Raw genomic sequence first — 17,784 nt, 5'->3', positions numbered from 1 at the left:
TCCTTCTACATATCCTTATATATTAACTGAGAGATACAATAGTAAAACTTTTATGAGGTTTCTAATTTAATGTTACTAAAAGCACCAGTTCCACTGGTCAGGCATTGAAATAAAGTAGAAAGATATCAGTAACCTTTCAATGACAGCTTCATGGAAGAATATAAAGACAGCTGTGGGTTATTTTCCTACATAAAAGCCTCCCTGATTTAATTTGAATTCATAAAGAATTAACACCAAAATTTCAATAAAACATTTAATGTCAAACTATTTGCAGCAACTGTTTTATAACTTTTTATTGCATTTTCCACCAAAGTTTTTGAGCTTTCCTTCAACTTTTTGTAAAGTAACCTACAATGCTTTATGTTAAGATTAATACATTTATAATCACTCTATTAAATTGTTTTACAAGTGAAGATAGGCTATAAAGCTTGCTCCAGAAGATAGAACATCCTCAGACGACAGCAATGTGACATTTAACAACCACATTTTCTAGTCATCAACTTTCTATTTGAAGTCTGTGACATAGTTTTAAATTTCTGATCAGTTCAAATACTGTGTAAAAGTCGAAGAGGAAAAAGCCACTGTTGCAAATAAATGAACTTTTTAAAACGGTTTGAATAATTCCATGAAACAGTAGACAGTGACAACAACATTTCAAATTAAAATTGAAGATTATGTATATATATACACACACACACACACACACTTAAAATACACTCCTGTGTGTGTGTGTGTGTGTGTTATATACACATATTAAGTGAAACACAACAATAAGGAACATAAAACTCATAAATAGAATTATTTTCTATTTAACCATTCAAAACTGGAAAGAAATTCAGTAGTATAGTTCTTAGTTATTTGGATCCCAAACACCTTGGGATTATGATACACACCCCAGAAGGCTTAATGAATATACAGAGAAATTTCAAAAGCATTAAAAAGCAGAACTGAAACCTGTAGACAATTCCACTTATACAAATGTAGTTTTATCTGATTATGGGGAAGACTGAGACAAAAGAAAGAAACATAATTAGAAATGCAGCCAAACTCAGTGTTCTTGTGGCCTGTTGTATTTCTATTACACTGGCATGGGAAGAACAGATACTGCTGAGAGAATTCCACTAAACTTGATAATTGTAAGTAGAGATTGGTTACGTTAGATTGAGAAATGGAGAATAAGAGAGCCAAAGGAACATGTACCTACAAGTAGGGGTGTTAGTTCATTCCAGACAGTAAATTGATGCCCTTGATTAATTCACTTCTGGAGCCTTTGTTTATTTATTTATTTTTTTGCACCTGTGAAATCATCAGTATAACTCAATTCAGTATTTCTCAAACATAGGTAAACAAAAAGAAAAAAAATAGTCCATGTGTGTTTATAGGTGTGTATGTAAGAACCTGGAAATTATTTAGGGAGCAATCTGAGAAAACTCATTTTTAACTATCTCTTTAAATATCTTCTAATCCATATAAATCACAAATGACACTTAGAGAAACTCTAAATCAAACAACTCCAAAATTTTGAAACCACTTTTCACTTGTCCATGATACTGAAGATATTACATGAGAAAAACACAAGATACAGGCTTTTGGAAGTTATGAAGAATGAAAGGAAGAATATTAAAATCAGGCAAATATTATATAGATACTAAATGTAAAAAAAACATGTTTTCCAGAAATGACTACTACTGATAAAGGGTGAATTGCTATCTTAGTGAAATTAGAAAATTACATTTATCTAAAAGCATAATAAATAGTAAAGAGACATATGTAACCAACATAAATAAATAACAATGTACTAATATTCTATATCACTAGATCAAAAGATAGATACAGATAAATCACAACAGCTAGGTATACAGATCAATAAAATATTAAAAATATAATAATAAAAAACATGGACAATAAATTGAAAATGAACAAAACATTTAACTTGCAACTTAAAAGGGAAAATATGTATAATCAATAGTAAACAGCTACTTGTCTCCACTTTGATTACTTGTCACTACAGAAGTATTTGCACATGAACTGTAAAAAAACAGAAAATTTTTTACATTTTCCAAATAGTACAAAATTACTTACCCTCTGAAAGCCTATCAACAGAATTGTTTCCTACTCAAGACATTAACAAACATACAATCATCATTAATTTATTTTTGGTGGAGAAAGTACTGAATTTAAAAGAGTAATTGATAGTTGAGGAAATTAATTTTCTATATGATTTAGGTTATTTGAAATCATTAAAACACTTCTGATTAGGAAAAGAAGAGAAATATCAAATACCACAATTAAGTGCGGAATATATTACATAGTAAGGTCTTCACTTCTATGCAAAAACAACTTGGAAATTGTGGCACGATACAAGTTTAATAGAGATCAACAATGGACTATAATGTCAAAAGAGAGCTGCATAATGCAATTTCAGACTTTATTAATACAATCAAAAATCCCCACATCATAGAAAACAGCAGTTCATTTTTTGTTGTTGTTGTTTTTACTCATTATTTAGATTTGGATTAACGCTTGTTATGGTTTTGATATGTGATGCCCCTCAAAAAACATCTGTTGATGTAGGATTTTTCAGTGATAACATGATTGGATTATGAGAGCTATAACTTAAACAGTCCATCCTGGTTTGAATGGACTGATCAACTGAGTGGTAACAGTAGGCAGGTAGGGCCTGCCTAAAGAAGATAGGTAACTGGCTGTGTGCCTGGAAGAGTTGCTCTTCCTGACACCCTTCCTCTCCCTCTTTATATCTCCCCCTGCTTCCTGACCCCATCATGAACTGAGCAGCTTTCCTCCACTGGATCCTTCCCCCATGATATGATCTCTCACCTTGTGCCTAGAGCAATGTAGTTAGCTGCCTCTGGACTCAGACCTTTGAAATCATGAGCTTCCAATGAACTTTTTCTTCTCTAGATTGTTCTTGTTGAATGGTTTGGTCAAAGTGATGCAAAACATGAATAACAGTTTAAAACTGACTAAAGCTGATTTAATCTATTTTACAGTTACGTAGATGCATTTATAGTTGGGTTTACCTAAAGGATGAGGACATTGGGAATAATGGCATACAAGAAACATCTACACTCAAGGTTAGACACTGAAATGCTTCAAGAGGCTACATAAATATGTCTGATTTCTTGAGATATAAGATAAATAAGACAAACCGGATGAACTCAGTTTTATTAAATTTTATTATCTCATTTTCCAAAAAGCAAGTATCAAAAACCTTGTTTTTATGTATAATAGCAGCTTTTTATAAAGTACACAATTAAGGCTATGTTTAAAAGGAAAGGTATTTTTTTTTAAACAAAAAGGATTGTATCTGCCATTATTAAATTTATTGGTTCTTTTCAGTTACACATTACAATGGAATTAATTTACATATTTATACAATCATTATTTGCATTATAGTTTCCATATCTTATAGTTTTAAGAAAGCACATTATGTCTCTAAATTGGTTTTAAAGATTCCAGACAAAATTTCAACACATATATTTTTATTTTCTATCTGTATTGAAAAGTATTGGAATGTGATGTGTTCTACATTTAAATGGAAAGTACAAAAGTACTTACCTAAATTTTTATTTTTAGATTTTAGTTGCTATTTTGCCTGTGGTTAAGGCAATTGCTAAGACTCTAACCCAAGTGGAAAAATTGTATGCTCATGACACTAGTGCCTAAGTGTTCTTAATTTAAATTGAATCTTTAGACGTCTTTCTTCTAAAAAAAAATACAATTGTGATTGAGCATTACTGAATTAAAATTTAAATCATTTCATAAAATATGTTATGGTTATATGTGTCTCTGCATTTTGAAGTACCGATTTTAATTTATATGTAAAACTTATTTTTTAATGGATATATAGACTCTGGGATTTGCCAACAGAAACTATTGCACTCAAGAAAAGCAGAACAGCATGTAATCCAATGGATTATGTAAAACCCTTAATCCATTACCTATTTATTCTCACCATCTATAAAATTTTTAATATACCATAAATCAAACAGCAATTATCCAGTGTCATGCATGCATTCAAGGAGTTGATATACATTATATCTGTTAAAACTTCAGAAAAACTCATGAATACATATTTTTTTAGCCTATTCTAAGACTTCAGATAATCAAACCTTGTATTTTTATCTAGATTATAGATTCAGGTCTGTTTGTTTATTCTGGTGACAATCTAATGTCAAGTTGCAGGTTTCTCAATGTATCTCCATGGAAGAGTAAACACAGAAGGTACAAGGAAGCACACTTACTGATATTAAACTGCTCCTGCTTCTGCCTCACCTATGATCTGAGGCTATGCATCCTTGGGGATGGGGGATTCTTAAGGAAGAAGCATTAGGCACCTTGCAGTTTTATTATAAAATATGTGAGTCTTCTTGATACTGTAATGCCTTGAATATTTTAGACACATACACATGAACATCTCTAAACAGATTACCCTTCATTATAGAGCAGTTTTATGCCCTAAAAAGAGGATAAATATATTCAAGACTGCAGAGGTGAGTGGAGGGCAGGAAAGAATGAAGGCATAGAAATTCAAGGGCCTGAACAATGCTCAAGAATGCAACTGCAAGTAAATTAATTTACACATTTGTCACAATAAGGGGGAAAGTATAGCCTAAAACCCCAGTTTTTCTGCAAAATATAAGGTTGGGTGAAATCTAGGACTGCATTCTAACTTAAGACAATTTCTTCTCAGTGTTGTTTGTATTACTTTCTGCTACCGATTGAGCAAAGATTTACAGCTGACCTGTGAAGGGGAATTTGTACTACTATTTAGTAACAGAAGGTGGAAAATAAAAATCACTCTTCACTTCTTGCCTTTATAGTACTGAAACTCTTTTAATACTCTTTTAACTTGGCCTAATGTAATCCTCTGTTAATTTAAAAGAACATAAAATTCAATAGTTTTATCTTTTGTCATACTTTATTTTGCTCTCTGTTTATTTATGTTCTGGTAGTTTTAGGCAGAAAAACTAGGCTCTTCACACTGCACCCTTGTGATTCCCACCAATCACTGTGTCACTCAAACAGGGATGCCTTATCTGCCTTATTTTACTTATGCTTTGTCTTTTTCACAGTTAAAATGAACATAAAGTAAAATTTTTTTCAAAGCAAGCCAAGAAATGCAGTTTTTCAAAAGTCTTCTACTTTTAGATACATTATACATGATTTATGCCTTCTAATGGTAAGAGTTGGATTGGGAAGGGCATTAGTAGAGAAAGGGAAGAGTCATAGGATCCTTAATTGCTTCTCCCTAATTCCAGATAGGATGATTTACAGTTAACCTCCAAGGAGACTTTCCTTGCTAATAAATGAGTAGCTTCTGTGGAACCCTATTCATTTGTAAGCAGTATGGTGAGCACTTTTAACCATCCACTGAGGACATTAATATCCCTGAAATACATTCCTTATTGTAGGACCCTGATTATATCAGATCACATCACCATAAGAGTGAATCTGTAGAACTAGTTATGTCCTTTTCTAGTAGTGCCCCATATTTCTCTTCAGACTTGAAAGAGTCTATTTTTTATAAGAAATATGTATAATAATATTTACAACCCAGGTAGATACTATAAAGGTGCTAAAAAATGTAGCTAAAGATTTTACCTGCATTTTTCCATTGGTTCTGCTGAATAAAAAAGCTACTTTTCAATTTTACAGAAAAATAGCATACAAAATATTTTGCATCTCATATTGTTTTATTTAATTCCTATACCATAGGCAATGTGTTCTACTAATTAACCCAAGGGTGCCCTTTGTGTGCTTTGATAATGAACTTGCAAGGGCATGCTATCCTTTGAATTAAAGTATGTTTGTGACTATATTATTCCACATATGACATATTTTATAATCTTATGGAATTCTTTCTGCAATACTTTGCACAAATGGGATTTAAATCTATTGAAAAAATGAAATAAAATGATTTCATGTAGATTGCATAAAATCCCTAAATTATCCCAGTTCTTTTATACACATGGACCATCCCTGAAATTTATAAATAGACAATTGATCTCTTCTGCAGAAGTAATAGGACCATAAGATTATTTTAGAAAAAACAAGTTAGTACTTGATAACCTGCTTTTTTCTTTTACATTGTTTTTTTAAAAAGATAATCATTGAACTCTTGGTAACATATTTAGAGTTGTTCATTTCTATAGATTTAAAAAATGTTTCTAGAAATTTGACATTATGGATTATATTTACCTCATGGAATATAATTAAGGCTTTCAATGAATCTGATGTGAATTAACAAACTACAGTGTAACTAATGAGTACATACTAAATAAAAGTAAATATGAATGATTAAATACAACATAATGTGTATTTTACAATTTAAAAATAAAAATTTCAAAACATTTTCACTTTAGAAGATAAAATAATATTAAAAGAAAACAGGATCATTGTGAAGACTGGGTTTGTGTTTTTGGTTTCCTGAAAGAAAGAGTGACCAGGACTTAAGATGAGGACAAAATCATCATAATTATAGCATATATAAGTATGGGTTTTTTAGTATTGCCATAGCACAGAAAATCAGTGCTTAGCCTAAGATATTTTTCCAGTTTTCCCCAATAATGAAGCATTGCCTTTGTCATTGGGGGGAAGTGTTTTTGTTTTTCGTTCCATAAATGCAGACAGTTTTTATTTACTATCTACTTCAGTAATATTTTGGAATATATTCTTATTGAAAACTAACTATAACTTTTGTAACCAGTCAGTAATCTATTATGACTCAGCATTAAAATTTTCCTGAATTGCAGAATCAGCTTGATGCCTTGGTAGCAAAAGGAGACTCTAAGGAATGGTGAGGACTTTTATACTGAGCACAGTCTAATTGTTCTCTAGCCTATCTGATTCAGAAGAACAAAAATTTGGATTGCACATACTATGATTTGTCTATTGCTTCATACTTGAATTCCAAACATTTTTAATCTGGTAAGAACAGGTATTTTTATTAAATATTTCTGAAACTTTCTAAGAGGAGTCATTGATTTTGATATCACTGTTTGTTTCTAAAAAAGATTTCAATGGTTCCCGAAATTCAGGGTAAACTATAGTCTTGAAGAGAAAAGCACTGTGTCAAAATATAATCCCTAAATATGACAAAATGTATTACTACCTGGCTCTAGCTTCCTCTTATTTTTTTTTCCTGTCACAGGGAGTAAAACATTATATTTTTTTAAAGTCTATGAGACTGTTAATGTTTTTCTCACTCCATGACACAGAAAATGTTATTAAGGCACAGAGTGCAATCAAAACTTCTGCTCAAGATTACATCGTTAAGTATATAGCTAGGATTTGATTCCAACTGCAAAATCTAATCCCTTGGTATAAGTCACTATACTTTCTCCTTACTTCTATTTCTATTACGCTTCACATCATAATGTCCTACATGGGGAATTATAAATGAATATTTCTGACAAACAACGCTCTAAAGTTTCAGTATATTGAGATGGATTTATGAAGATACGCTTTACTAAGACTGTTTGATTTGAATAAAACTAGGAGATTGATAATTAGCCAGAGTTATGATAATGTAATAAAATTATCTACAAAGAGTAGCACTGAATGGCCATCTACCATTCATTCCTGTGTCCATTTATTTAAAAAATATTTTTTTATTTCAGAAGAAAACAGTATGTTGTACCAAAGATATAAAACTTTTAATATAAGACTGTTGATCCAAGTAATTTAATAAATAGTGGAAAAGAAAGAAGCATAAAACATAAATTATGAATAAATAGGCAATTAACAAGTGTCAGAGGTTACCCAGCTCCACATAGACACTGGGGTTTTTAATTACAGGAGATGAATTCTGAGGTAGAAATTCTTAGAAGACATTATCTGTATCCAATCACCATCTATATTTCTTTTCCATTCTAACAATACGGATGATAATGTTCTTATTAACTTAAGAGCATAGTAGAGTAATAAGATTAATTCTAATTTATGAACAATAATCAGAAGTTATTCATATAATATCTTGAACAAAGAATAGAACATGAACTTTCCATAGTTCTTCTTCCCTGGCAACAGTGACAAAGTCAGTAATGGTAGAGGCTTCAAGATGAAAGGAGTCTTAATAGCAGATAGAAGGTAGTCTTGCAGAAAACATGTCCACACTTATGGGATTTAACTAAGATTTAACTACTAGGACAAATGAAAAGGTTTGATGGTGACTTTTATTCAGCAGTTTAGTTTAACCTGACTAGTAAAACTGATTATCCTTGTCTTTAAGAATGTTATGCTCAAACAAAAAAAAATATTTGTAAAAGGACCCAAAGACCATATAAGGATCTTATTTTTCACTTTCTATTATGATTTTCATGAATTTGGGTAAATTGGGGTGGATCAAATGATCACCTCAGAAATGATGGAATTTTATTTGCTATGTTATTCACTTCTAATAGTTAATGACTACCTAAGATATAATAGTTGAATATTTGACAACAGTAGATATACTAAAACTGTTTTTGAAAGAATAATATGACCTATTACCATTAAGCTAGTGGAAGATAAAAAGAGAATAATCTGATTTTGATAACTAACATTTGGATAAAAAGAGGTAGACAAAAGGACTTTGTAGTATGTTCCATCTCCTTGGTTTGATGAGAGATCAATATTTGGTTTGAAGTATATTTTTGGTTAAAGTTATAGAATTGTTTCCCCTAAAGATAAGTCACTATGCTAAATGACTTGCTATGGAAAGTGTTTGGTTATAGCTTTAATTCACTTATTAAGCATCATGTAGTAGCTTATCATGATCTTCTAGTCAAGCTTTCTTACAACATTCTTTATAGAATATTATAAGGAGTAGGTACATGTATTTCAACTTGTTACAATATAAATAGAATTTTATGGATGTTACTATGTCACCAAACTATTTTACATACTTTATTTCCATAAGATTCTATTCAATAACTTATAGTATCTATTTCTTAAGTATAAAGAATACAGTAAATGCCAAGTAAAATATATTTCTATAAACAAATGAGTCAATTTTTTCTCTTCTTGGGAAAAGAGAAAATTCACATATTTCAAGTGAGGAAAAGTCTCAACAGTCTATCCTCTTCTTCAGAAAGATATAAATGCAATGGTCATAATGACTGAGAATTGGAGGGTAACAGGTTAGACAGACCCCAAAGAGTGCATATAGAGAAACAAAACTTTTCAGAACTGTAATTTTTTTCCAGCTAAAGGCAGCAATCTCTAGAAAAACCCCAGTCATTTATTCTTCTTCAGGAAAAATGTCTCTAGATGACATCCACAAAGGAATATATGCAGTGCATTTATTAGAAGTTTTATTTTGTAAGAAGTAGAGCTTGCTCTTAGGCATTTTCACATGTAGCCTTGAGATAATTTAGCTCCTTTTCAAAGGCATTAAGTCTAACCAGAAATTTTCCTGTCAAGTCTATAAATGAGTCCCTGCTGTTTGTAATATTTTTCCAAAGACTTAAAATAAAAGAAGAAATATTTTGTTCATTACCTAGAGATGTCAGTAAATATTATTTTCAAGTCACTTATTCTTTATTTTACATTTGACCATAAATGACAAGTAGTAAAAACTGCATTGCTGGGCTTTCACCATGAAATTTTTAATGTCCATATTTAAAGACCTTTCCCTTTGGTTCTTCAAGCTGAATAAGTATGAGAGATGATGGAAAAGTATCTGTCTGTATTTCTGTTCACAGGAACAGCTGTCTGTCTTTACTCATGTGTAGCTGAACCATTCAGTGGTGGAGATGGAGGTGGTGATGGTGTGGGTGAGTGCAGGTGACCATGTGTGGTAGGAGTGGGGCTGAACCAGAACTGTTAAGTCACTTCTGTGTTGATTCCAGAAAGCTGGACGAGGAACAGAACTAACACTGCTCTCACTTTATATCCCCAAACAGAGGTACAAGATCTGGAGATGACAGCAACCCTGTGTAATAAGTTCTTTTTTTTTTTCACTTATTCTTAGGAAACTGATAACAAAAAGCCTTTGACAAATTAGCCAAATAACATAATAACTCTTTTCCTGATGAAACTACTTGACATGTGCTATTTAAGTTGCAGACCAATCTAAGCCACAGAGTGTCTTCTCTCCTTCTTTGATTAACAAAATCCTTATGAGAAACATTCATAATTAGAACATGAGTAATTTGGTGTCAATTCTCCACATTACAAGATTTGCCCGTGTGATAATTAGAAGGAGAAGCCTAAAGTGGTACATTGTTTAAATAAAGGTCTGAAGTGGAGTTCAAAGGCCTATGCATCCAGCAATTCTAAAGATAATTTTTAAGCATCTATATTGCTAGCTCTATTTGTAGAGTTTATGAAGATTTCCATATAAATTATAGGGAAAGTTAGTAAAACCACATGCAAGAACACATGCTTTATTACAGGTTATCTATTTTGTCAGCATTTTCTTAGTAGTATTTATGTTCAGTTTCTGCATTTGACAAATAAAAAAGGTGAAAATATTATGTCATCAGGGATGAATTTCAAAATGTTAAAATATCATATATTTACCCTATTTCAGAAAAGCTTAAAATAGTCTCAGAAATAGTACATGTCAATGACAAAGTTGTTGATGCTTTTGGCCTTTTTTTTTTACAAGTGGGCAATATTTTAAATAAAACCATTTTTTAATTTTGAGATTTTAATTGTGATACAAATCTTCAAGAAGATGAGTAGTAATACAGACCACTTACAATATTTCTTATATTGGTTTATTCCCATTGTGATTTCTTCATGTCCTGTGCAAAATCAACAGAGAACTAGAAATATAATAAATACATGCATGAAATGAAGGGAGTTAAAAGTCTTAATGTTACTGCAGGCCAAAAAGAGCAAATATAATTTAGCATATTCTCAAAGGCAGTAACATCTTGCTTCTTTGCCCTCTTTTTCTCACATTCCTTATAATCATGGTGAATTTTAAATAAAATTTGCCTAATTATTACTGCCTCATGCATCTTCTCATGCACTTGCAGGTTGGTAGTAGAGATGAAGTTGGACCCTCTACCTAAGGAGCCCCTGACGTTAGGCCTGACACTGATGGATATGTAAGAGAGGGCTGCCAGAGCTCAGAGGGAGATGCACAAAATTCTTTGAAACTATTTTCAGAGACCATTGCCAGAAGGTGGTGAAAGGTAGGAATGCAGGTGATGTGTAGTTCTGTTAAAAAAAAAAAAAAAAGCTGTAGAGAGTGGAAAATTTCCTTTAGCCCCCATCATTCTGTCTCTTTTTTTTTCCTGTAGGACTTAGAATTGTAACAAATCCCATGTGACTATCAAATATTAATTGATAAAACTTATCATATAATTTCAAATAGCTATGGAACCAGCCTTAACAAAGCACTTAATGTTTCAAATTTAGGGGAAGGAATGCTTATTAAACCTTTTTTTTTTTTTTTTTGAGGGGATGAATATCAGGGATTGAATCCAGGATTGCTTGACCATTGAGCCACAATAAAAATTTATATTTTGAGACAGGGTCTTGCTAAGCTGCTCAGGGCTTTGCTGATTTTCTGAGGCTAGCTTTGAACTTGTGATTGGCCTCAGCATACAGAACTGCTAGGAAGACAGGAATGTGTCACTGCACCTGGCTTATTATTATAATTTCTTTATGTTTTGATTAAAAACTAAAGTTAAAAAATTTAAAACTTATAACATGTTCAAATATTTTATTCTGGGTATAACATGTTCAAATATTTTATTCTGGGAAAGAAACTACACATAATATTATGGGTTTTTTTGTCCTCTTTAAAAATAATTATCTCTTGAGGCTGGGGATGTGGCTCAGCAGTAGCGTGCTCGCCTGGCATGTGCTTCTAATATGTTGTATCTCTATTCTCATTTGCTTCTAAGAACATTTAAAAAATTTTCTCCCCCGATTTTTTTCTGTGATCCATTTATATTCAAAAATGTATAATTTAATCTCCAGGTGTTAGAATGTTTTTTTTTTCTTATCTTGCATTGATTTCTAATTTCAGTTCATAGGATCAAAGGAATTATCTCTATGCTTTTTTGGGGGCAGTTGTATTTGCTAAAATATCCTTTATGGCTGTTTATGATCCATTTTAAAGAAAGTTTTCTGTGATGTTGATAAGAAAATAAATTAGGTTGTCAATGGATGACTTATTCTATAGATGTCCACTAGGCCCATTTTGTTGATGCTATTTTTTTATCTCTAAAGATTCTTTGCTTAGTTTATGTATGGATGACCTATCTAATGGTGTGGGGAGTGTATTGAAATTACCCAGTATTTTTGGTTCTTTATATTTAGAAGGGTTTGTTTTTTTTACATAGCTGTACCTTCGTTTAAGGTATATTTAGAATCACTACATCTTGTCAGTGGATAGTTCCTTTAACCTATATGAAGTGACCATTTTTGTTTCCTTCAATTAATTTTGTCTCTTAGTCTACTTTGTCTGATATAAGAGTTGCTACCTCTGCTTGCTTTTGGTTTCAATATATGGCATATCTTTTCCCCATCCTTTCACCTTTAGTCTATAGCTGTGTTTGCCTGCAAGATGAGTCTCGTATAAACAACATATAGTCTCTGATAAACAACAAGAAGACCAAGTTTGGTCTTGCTTATAAATTCAATGTGCCTATCTATGACTTTTCAATGGAGAGTTCAAAACATTTCTATTCAATGTTACTTTGAAAAGATGAATTTTAATTATTGAATTTTTTATTTATTTCCAATGTTTAATTCAGATGTGATTCTCTTTACTTGACTATTTTTCTTGGGCAATTCATGCCTATGGTGATTTTCATCTTTTGTTTTTAAATTCTTCATTAAATATTTCATTGAGTATGTTTTGTAGTATAAGTTTAGTGGTTATTAATTCTTTTCCTTTCTGCTTATCTTGAAATATTTTTATTTCAATTTCAGTTCTGAAGGATAGTTTTTCTGAATATAGTAGTATTATTTGGAACATGTATTCTTCAGGGCTAGGTATATATCACTCCAAGACCGCTTAGCTTTTAGGGTCTTATTTTGAAATCAGTTGAAATTAAAATTGGTTTGCCCTATAAATGTGACACATTTTTCTCTTGCAGTCTATGAAATTTGAATGGGAGAGTGAGAAACACAGAGTAGCCAAAACAATCATGACCAAGAAGAATGATATTGATGGCATCACAATACCAAGGCTCAAATAGCTGTACTATAGTAATCAAAACAGTATGGTATTGGCAGCAAAAACAGACATGAAGATGAATCAAATATAATAGATGACAGAGAGATAAATCCACTTAAATATGGTCATCTAATACTTGAAAAGAAACTTTTTAACAAAAGGTGCTGGGAAAACTGATTATCTATGTTGAGCTAAAGTGATTAGATCCTGCAAGGAACAGGCCTATAATCCCATTGGCTTGGGATGCTGAGGCAGGGGGATAGCAAGTTCAAAGCTAGACTCAGCAAAATTCAGGTGCTAAGACACTTGGTGAGATCCTATCTCTAAATAAACTACAAAAATAGGGCTGAGATGTGACTCAGTGGCTGAGTGTCCCTGAGTTCAATCCTGCCCTCACCCCAGTATCCCCCTAAAAAACAAAACAAAAAGAAAAAAGAAGAAGAAAAAAAAAGAGAAACTAGTTCCTTATATCTTACCCTACTCAAAGTGGATCAAAGACTGAGGAATTCTAGGTATTAGACCAGAGAATCCCGTAATTGCTAGAAGAAAATTTCTTGGTGCAGCACTGACTTTCTTAAAATAACTCCTGAAGTGTGAGAAATAGAAAGAAAATTCGGTAAGTGTGATGACATACAATTAAACAGCTTCTGCCAGCAAAGGAAACAATTTATAGTATGAAGAGTCTATTGAATGGGAGATGTTATTTCTCACCTGCTGTTCCAGGGATTAATATCCAGAATATATAAAGAACCAAAAACCTTAAAAATATTCAGCAATTAACCACATTAATAAAATGGCAAAAAAACAAAACAGACATTTCTTGAAAGAACAAACAAAAATGACCGAAAAGTATATGAAGAAATGGTCAACAGCTCTACAAATCAAAGAAATGAACATCAAACTGCTTTGCGATTCTATCTCACTTCAGTCAGAATGGTAATCATCATGAATACAAACATAAGAAAATGCTTGTGAAGAAGGGGGGGGGAAGGTACACTCATACATTGTTTGTGGGACTACAAGTTAGTACAAAAATTCTGAAAAGCAGTGTATAGATTCCTCAAAAAACTAGAAATGGAAACCAGAGACACTGTATGACCCAGCTATCCCACTCTTTAATATATACTAAAAATCTAAATCAGTACACTAGAGCTGCATCAATGTTTACAGCAATCCAATACACAACAGTTCAGACTCCTAATGACAGATGAATGGATAAAGAAAATATGGCATATATACACGATGAAGTTTTTTTATTCAGCCATAAAGAAGAATAAAATTATGGCATTTACTGAACTGGAGAATATCATATTAAACAAAATACATCAGATTCAGAATGACAGGGGTCAAATATTTTTCTCCCATATATGGAAGCTAGACTACAGTAACAAAAAACAAAAATTTCATTCTTCTATGAAACTAGAAGAGAGATCAGTGTAGTGGAGGAAGGGAATTTAGGAGAAGGATGAAGAGCCAGTGGAATGAAACTGACCATGCTTTGCCAAGCACACATATGAATATGCCACAGTGATTTCAACTTTTTTTATATTAACACTTCACTAATTTAAAAAAAACTATAAATACATATAAGAAATGACAATAGAGTAGAGGAAAAGAAACATTGGGAGGGAAATGGGTGAGAGGAAGTACTGGGGACTGAATTTGAGCAAATTATATTCTATGCATGCATAATTATATCAAAATGAGCCCCAATGTTATGTATAATTATCATACACTAATGAAATATTAATAGAAAGAACAGATTTAATCTGCTTTTATGTATGTAAATTATAAAATAGAAGTAAAACTTAAACTCTTTCTAGTGCCTGGTAATTTAGTGGAAATGCATATGTTTTTATCTAAAATTCTATTTTAATATTCCATTTATTTTAAAATAATTTCAGCAAGAGGAAAGTAGGAATTACTTGCTTATTTTAGAAAATGCACATAATAACATTTTAAACTTAAGTGCAGTGCTTTTTAACATCTTTTTTACTGGATTCTTAACATCTTTTTCTGGCTAGTGTCTTCTGAGACATATTCTTCTGTCTTTTTAGCTCTATAAGTGTTTCATTGAGATACAGTTTCAAATGCTGAGGAGTTAAGTGATATCTCCCGAAGAAATATAGGACACTCAGCATAACAACAAGAAAGAAAAAGTCAGTGGTAAATTTATTCTTGGAGTCTAACTATAAACTTGTAATCCCACTTAATTGGAAGGTTGAGGCAGAAGAATTACAAATTGGAGGCTAGCCTGGACAACATATGGATACCCTATCTCAAAATGAAAATTAAAATGAAATTTAAAATGAAAATTAAAAGGGTTCCCTACCTTAATGGTAGAGTACTTGCCTATGATGCAAAAAGTCCTAGGTTTCATCCGCACTATAAAAAAAGAAAAATACAAAAGAATGAAGGACAGAAGGAAGGAAGGAAAGAAGGAAGTATTGAAAAGGATAAACCTTTATTTAATAGATTATATTTTTCTGTGATTCTTTAATGAAAGATGACACTGTAATGGGTGTCTTTGACAGAAACAAAAGAAAATTTATTATAATCAATTTATTTGCAAAAGGACACTCAAGATGTATAAAATTACATTTTTTTCAATTTAAATTTAATGATTAGGTACACCAGGGTCACATCATCATCTTGAGTGTTATTTATTCTGTACTAATTATCTAGTGTGCATGTTTTCTGTCACCATCTGACAAATAACTACAACTTTAGGAACTTAAAATAACATGAACTTATCTTCTGACAGTTTTTGTGGGTCAGGAATATCAGGATAGGTTAGCTTGTGCTCAACTTAGTGTCACTAGATTGACTGATCAAGGTGATATGGCTGAAGATAAGGGACTTAACTGTGACTGAGGGTCCTCTGTCAAGAACATTGCTTTCAGGGCTGGGGATGTGGCTCAAGAGGTAACATGCTCACCTGGCATGCACGGGGCGCTGGGTTTGATCCTCAGCACCACATAAAAAAATAAATAAATAAAGATGTTGTGTCCACTGAAAACTAAACAATATATATTTAAAAATTCTCTCTCTCTCTCTTAAAAAAAATGAACATTGCTTTCTGCAGATTGCATTGTTTTTCTGTGGTTCTTGAGTTACAGCCTAGTTTTTCTCTAATGATGGTGCCTGCCCTTATCCAGCAAGTGTGGATCCACAGATCTGGATTCCTTTATGTGATGTCCTTTAAGTAGACATCTCTAATCTTTCAATTAATCTACTTCCTTATGTTTTCCCTACAAAACTTTGTTCCCTAATATCTCCTCACTTGATCCATAGGTGGGGAAAAGGATAACAAGAATGTATAGGTCTCTATCCTCTTAGCACTTTCGTTTAAAATTTATTTTCTTTGATTCATCTTATCACTCCATAGACTGTGAATGTTATTTTCTTCTATTCAACACTTTTTCCTATTTGTGTTCGTTGTTTCGCAATAATTTCCATGCCTGTGTCTGCTATTCATCTCAACTAACCTGCAAAGTACTAGTGGTTTGCACAAGATAAAAGCTAATATCCTTTCTCACAGAGAAAAAAAAAGAAAAAAGGGGAGGGGAAGTCCATACATTGGTTGATTGCCACTGAAATTATGAATGTTCAGTCATTAAGGACCCAGATTCCTTTAATCTTGGTGTTTTGTTATTCCTAGTGTTTACCTCGCTCATTATCTCAGAGTCATAGAAACAAAAACTTCAAGGGAGTTCATAGCACAACTGCATATGAAGCCCTTAACAATTGGTTGGTGAGTGACTGACTGCAGGAATGCCTGAATAGAAGATCAAAAAGTTAGTAAAAAAGTTAGTATTTTTTCCTGAAGTATTTAACCAAATTTTAACATCAGGTGGCATTGGTACTGGCAGATATTTGATTTTAAAAATAAACAAGCCCTAATATATTAATAAGTATATTTAAAATATGAAACTGTCATAACCTGCACACTGAAAATAGGAGTCTTTTGTCCAATTTGTACTCATAGTTCCAAAAGTAATGATTAGTTTCTGAATTTGCATCTTCTTTTAAGATTCTGATGCATATATCAGTGTCAAATAAAAGTATCCTCATTAAAAGTAGATGAGTGAATATAAATTAGACATCTCTTATTTTTAGCTATTGTCTTTGTAATCCTATTTTACAATTACTACCATTATTCATGATAGTCAGATCCAGGCAATTTTGATTTTTAAGCTGTTATTTTCTAGTTTGAATTTTATACTGGTACCTTACATTTTATAAAACCAAAAAAAAATGAATAATTTGAGTACTTAAAGGTATATAAACTAACAATTATTTTAAGGAAATTTTAAAAGAATCTTTGAGTCAGATATCTTTATGTCAACATAAACTTATTCATCTTTATATGATACATAGGAGATATTTTCACATTTCAAGATAATTGGTAAAAAACTTCTTATATTTCATTGAGATTTGCATGACATTAATAGAATGAAAAAATTATATCAGACATAAATCCTGTGCATTTCAAACTATAACAAAATTTAGGTAATATTTGTAGGAAATGTTTCTAACACAGTCCTTTCTTTCACTCCCATGAGCCTGTGAAGTCCTTTAGAGTGCCAGAACACATGTCAGTGAGACTTCTTGTGTTGCTCCAGGTATATCGGGCA

Source organism: Ictidomys tridecemlineatus, chromosome 1, assembly GCF_052094955.1.
Source record: "Ictidomys tridecemlineatus isolate mIctTri1 chromosome 1, mIctTri1.hap1, whole genome shotgun sequence".
Lineage (NCBI taxonomy): Eukaryota > Metazoa > Chordata > Mammalia > Rodentia > Sciuridae > Ictidomys > Ictidomys tridecemlineatus.
This window is presented reverse-complemented; position numbering follows the sequence as displayed.